The 5425-nt window shown below is 35.7% G+C and overlaps 1 long non-coding RNA gene across 1 annotated transcript; it reads left to right on the top strand.

Annotated features, from left to right (window-relative positions):
- The first annotated feature begins 1857 nt into the window (after positions 1-1857).
- Positions 1858-5015, top strand: LOC146687197 (uncharacterized). Its single transcript, XR_014916522.1, has 4 exons — positions 1858-2620; positions 2997-3149; positions 3520-3605; positions 4185-5015. It is a non-coding gene; the product is annotated as an uncharacterized LOC146687197 (long non-coding RNA).
- The last annotated feature ends 410 nt before the right edge of the window (positions 5016-5425 follow it).

The raw sequence follows: 5425 nt of genomic DNA, 5'->3' as shown, positions 1-5425 counted from the left end.
TTTACCAGAGACACTGTGATGAACTATGAATATTGTAATTTTAAATTGAGACTATGTTTTAGCACAAATATTATAATTTGGCAGAAATACTATAATTTAGCAGAAATACTATATTAAGCACAAATCCTATAAAAAGCAGAAATGGTATGATTAAGCACAAATACTACATTTAGTAGAAATACTTTGTTTTAGCACAAATCCCATAAAAAGCAGAAATACTGTACTATGATTTAGTAGAAAAACTATAATTAATCAGAAATACTAAATTTAGCAGAAATACTATATTAAGCACAAATCCTATAAAAGCAGAAATAGTATATTAAGCACAAATCTTATAAAATAGCAGAAATAGTATGATTTAGCACAATAGTAATAAGTTAAACAGAAAAATTGGAAAAGCAAAATGGACAGCTGAAAAAATGCTGAACATGCTGAGGGTCCCTCAAATATACTTGTTAAATGACAAAAATCTGCAAAAAAATTTATTACAGCCACACAATCACAAATATGTACACATGAGGAAACACACATGCACAGAGAGACCCACACACAAGATCCAATTCAGTCAACCAGTCTAAATATATTGAATTTAAATCTTAGAATGAGATCATCCCATTAAAAGCCTTTCTCTCTCTCTCTCTCTCTCTCTCTCTCTCTCTCTCTCTCTCTCTCTGTCACACACACACACACACACACACACACACACACACACACACACACACACAGGGAGAGAGAAGTAAGTTTCTAGGTCAGCCTGGGAGCAGCTGAATTTGAATCCACCAATCAGAGTGGCTGTTTATGTTTTCCCGCCAAAACAGGTGCATCTTTTTACACACGCAGCAGAGAGAGGCACAGGATTATTGCAGCCTATTTCTCATAGTGAGGACTCCCCTCAAACAAATGACCATAATTTCCAAACTGTAGGGGCTAGAACGGTCATTCTTACACCGTTTTGTTCAGAAGAGATGGGGGAATCTTCAAGTGTTGACAATTTAATATTAAAATATGAATTTTTAGAGATATATGACATGGATGACTTGTTGACTTAGAAGCCACGAATTCCCCAATATGCAAATTTGAATGCCTGAGACCACATATGTGATTGGCTGGCTGGGAAGCCGTGCAGGCCCTGATTTGTGGGTTTGAATTCCTCAGCCCTCAGATATGATTGGCTGGCTTAGAAGCCACGAAGGCCCCAATATGCAAATTTGAATGCCTCAGGACACTTATTTGATTGGCTGGGAAACTGTGCAGGCCCTGATTTGAAAATTTGAATGTCTCAGTCCTCACAGAGGATTGGCTGCCTGGGGACCTGGCAGAAATATATAGAAATACTATTATTAAGCATAAATACTACATTTAGTAGAAATACTATGTTTTAGCACAAATATTATAAAAAGAAGAAAAACTATAATTTAGCAGAAATACTATATTAAGCACAAATCCTATAAAAAGCAGAAATACTATAATTTAGAACAAATAGTATAAAAAGCAGAAATACTATAATTTAGCAGAAATACTATGTTAAGCACAAATCCTATAAAAAGCAGAAATACTATAATTTAGCAGAAATACTATGTTAGGCACAAATCCTATAAAAAGCAGAAATACTATAATTTAGCAGAAATACTATATTAGGCATAAATCCTATGAAAAGCAGAAATAGTATGATTTAGCAGAAATACTGTATTTAGCACAAGTACCGAAAAGTACCAGAAATACTATGATTTAGCAGAATAGTAATAACTTATTGAAACACAAATGCACAGAGGGACACACAAACACAGGCTCTAATCCAGTCAACCAGTCTAACTATGTTCAATTTAAATCCTACAATGACATGCTGCACTGAAAAAAAGGGACTGGCCATCTCTTGGATTTATGTAAGCATCTTGCATGTATTTAACACAATTACCTCATGTTTTAAAGATAAATGTAACTATATAGTGTAAAAACTACATGATATGCAGAAAGGGTGTATTAAATTGTTCATATCATGTTCAGGTGAAGTAAGTCAATAAGATAGCAACGTTAAATCTCGTGAAACCACGCGTGATTTCATCTTGCGGGCTTTGGATCGTGGTTCAAAAAAGGCATCCATCTCAGTTAAGTCGAGCAGCCAACTCTACGTTTTTGGTATGTCTTGATTTTTTGAATTAATATTTACCATATTTCAGCCAAATGTAGTTAAACGTCTAGAGTGTCGCCATGTAACATGCTAAAAAAGAGCCGTTAGCTTATTTGCTGTTTTATCTGTTATCAAAGAATTGGCGCTTTTTCATTTGAATTTGTCTTTGGCACAAGAGCCGTAATATCACATTAAACCTAATTATGAGGCACTCATAACATAATTTGGTTTTCTGTGTGAATAGATTTGCCAACTGACTCTTCAGTTACATTGTGTATTTACTGCACCGTGGTGTTAGTGAGATTTTGGACATTGAACAGCTTTAGCTAATATCATTAGCGGCATTATGCTAGCTTACATCCCTACCCCTCCTGCCCTCACCTGCTGTCCTTTTGTTTTTGTTTTTGTTTTTGTTGATGCACATTGAGAGACCACATCTATTCTGCATTTCACCAGGAGTCAGCTGATGGATTGTGGGTTCAAGGTGTTATGGTAAGAAAGTATATTCTATTTTCGCTTAAGGTTTCTGTAACTTAATTATAATAGGTTTTGTATAATTATTAGGTGCATGCATACACAAATAGACCACCCTATTAAAACAACTGAGAAATCCAAAATCTGCCATAGGTTTAACTTATACCTGTATGTATTGTCAGAAAGGTGATTACTGGACTCACATTAATGCACACTTGAACTGAAATGAGGTTGTAACTTGTGGGTTCTTGGGTTGCAAATCAGAAACAAACATCTTTGGATTTTTTTAATCCCATAAGATCTGGAAACACAGTTTTTATTCAACAAAACATTACTGATTATTAACCAAGCACAGTGCCTGCTGTTATTTCAAAATTTCAAAATGTTATTTCAGATAAAATGCAGCATTCCAGTGCATCCCAACCATGCCTTTACAGTCAAGGTTTCTGACGGAGCTGAGTTTCTCTCTGACAGTCTGCTGAAAGTGTTTGCAAAGTGATCGGGGGAACAGGGCACAAAGCTAAAGGATGTAGCTGCCATGATGACAGTAAGAACTTTAAAATTCTTTAACTACAAAGTGTATATGTATTGCATTAGGTCAGTAAAAGATTTTTATGCTGCATCCATTGAAACAGTCAACTATTACCTGTGAGTACTGATTCCACTGAAAGGATGCCATTCTTTTTTGTCATGCATTTACTGGCCCACTGAGAAAAAATTATCTTTTTTTAAAAATAAATGTTCTGGAAACTATATATCCATAAAGTTGATGTCAAACAGGAATTTTTGATATTGCTTTGTAGATGCTGGTGTTGCATGTTGACTGGTTTAAAAAGTCAAGTTTTGGTCTGGGATCATTTTCTTCTGTGCTACTGAAAAGTTCACAAATCTCTGTTTTCTTTGTTATAATACTTTAGGATGACATTAATGCTTGAAGTCCCTCATCAAAGTGCTCCGCATCTGTGTGAAAGACAATTGCAACATCTTGGTGCAGGAGTTCATGGTGTTTTATGAGTAGATTGTGGCTTTGCAACATTTAAAAATGCATTTAGTTATCCACTTGATCCTCATTGGACCAGTTAGGACCAGTAGTCCTCTTTAATAATTTGAAGTTCACATGAGGCCTAGTAGTGAACTCGGCCGCCGGCCCTTGAGGCCCCACCCCTGTATTAGGGGTCACATCAGTGTGAAAAAACTTTAAATTTGTCATTCTAGTGAACAAAGGAAAATCCCACCAGTATTTACATTAGCTTTTGTTTGAAAAAAAAAAAAAAGACCAACTGACCAACAGCTAACCAAATTGTGGGGCTGAAAGTCTAAATTCTAACATCTTCTGAGTGACATAACCTGGATTTCTGATGGGCCGGTGTCTTTCTAACAAAAACTAATGTAAAGCATTTGAAATTATTATGTTTTTCACTCTCTCTTAGAAACTCTGTTAGACCATGAATGGCAGCATGGCAGGCCACTCTTTGGCTATAGCTATTTACTATGGTTTAAATTACTCTAACATTAGAACTGGTAGATTCAAAAGAGATGAGTTTAAAAGGGAATCTTAAAAAAATGTTTTGTGTTTAACCAGGACTTGACTGAGGCCACTGCACAGATTGAGAAAACCACAATGAACATCTGTCTCCAGAGATGCGCCAGGCAATGACTTTTCTGATGTTGGCATCATCATCGAGGGTATAGTAGTTCTTCAAGATCTGGATAACGTGACCTTTGCAGTAGCCATGCTGTTTGGACCTTTTTTATTCCTTCAACATGAGTTACCCATCACAGCTCTGCTACACTTTTGAGGTGATTCAATGGGTGGTAATGGAGTTGGATGCAACTCAGCTCTCAAGAAAAGCTCACAACTAAGACAAAACTGCTCCTGCAAGGAAAGCTCACTGTTATGCATGCAAGGTGACCAGCTCTAGGTGAGAGGACATTTAAATCTCACACTTGTTCTGCTGCATTTTTGAAGCTCAATTCCAGGAACAGATCGCAGGGTTCATTTTTATATACTCTGCAACTGCCATGAGGACGAGCCGTTTTTGTTGTTGTTGTTTGTTTTTCCTTTTGCTCTGTACAAGTTCTCTGTTTGTCTGTTTGGCAGCATTTTTAAATTTCTCTTTGTATTTTTTCTTTCTTTTACTAGTGAAGAGATGTAGCATGAACAGTTATGCAGTCTAAATATCCCATATGGGTCGTGTGAAATGGTATTTTCAGTTTCATTCAGTTGAAGTAAAGAACGTTGAATATTTCTAAGTGTGCTGTTTTGAACCAAGATGTCACAGTATGATCAGTGCTGTATTTTTTGACAGTCACTGTATCAATGTTATTTTTGCGTCTCTTGAATAAAGGTTTTGACCTGCAAGTGCTAATTTCTTTAGTTATTGGGGTAAAATGGGTAGTGTTAATAGGAAGGTGTTTGCCAATTCAGTAACCTAATTTAATGTTAATGGAAACTAACATTTCCTCAAATTGTTTAGTTATAATTGTTGTTTAACTGAATCTTGACGTCAGAGGCCTTAAATAGAATGTTTTGTATTGTCCTGTAACATTTTTCAAAAGAAAGAGTCTAATTTCTTTGCTGTGATTGATTCCAGAGAACACGGAAGAACTGACATTATTTAACTGTTGATTTATATAGATTCAGTGGAGGAGTAATGTCAGTTTAATTCTTTACCTTCTGTCAATGCAGTGAAATTAGACATTTTGTTTTGAAAGGTTACTGGTGGATGCCAGCAACCATCTTGGAAGAGAACAATATAATCTGTTATAAGGCCTCCATTTGAAAATTGTGTATTTGATACTAGAATATAATAGCAAAATGTA

The sequence above is a fragment of the Copadichromis virginalis genome, linkage group LG18, assembly GCF_057382275.1.
Source record: "Copadichromis virginalis isolate Kocher_CV1m ecotype Utaka linkage group LG18, C_Virginalis_male_GT1.1, whole genome shotgun sequence".
In the NCBI taxonomy this organism is placed as follows: Eukaryota; Metazoa; Chordata; class Actinopteri; order Cichliformes; family Cichlidae; genus Copadichromis; species Copadichromis virginalis.
The sequence above is the reverse complement of the archived record's forward strand: the minus strand, read 5'-3'. Positions and strand labels throughout refer to the sequence as shown.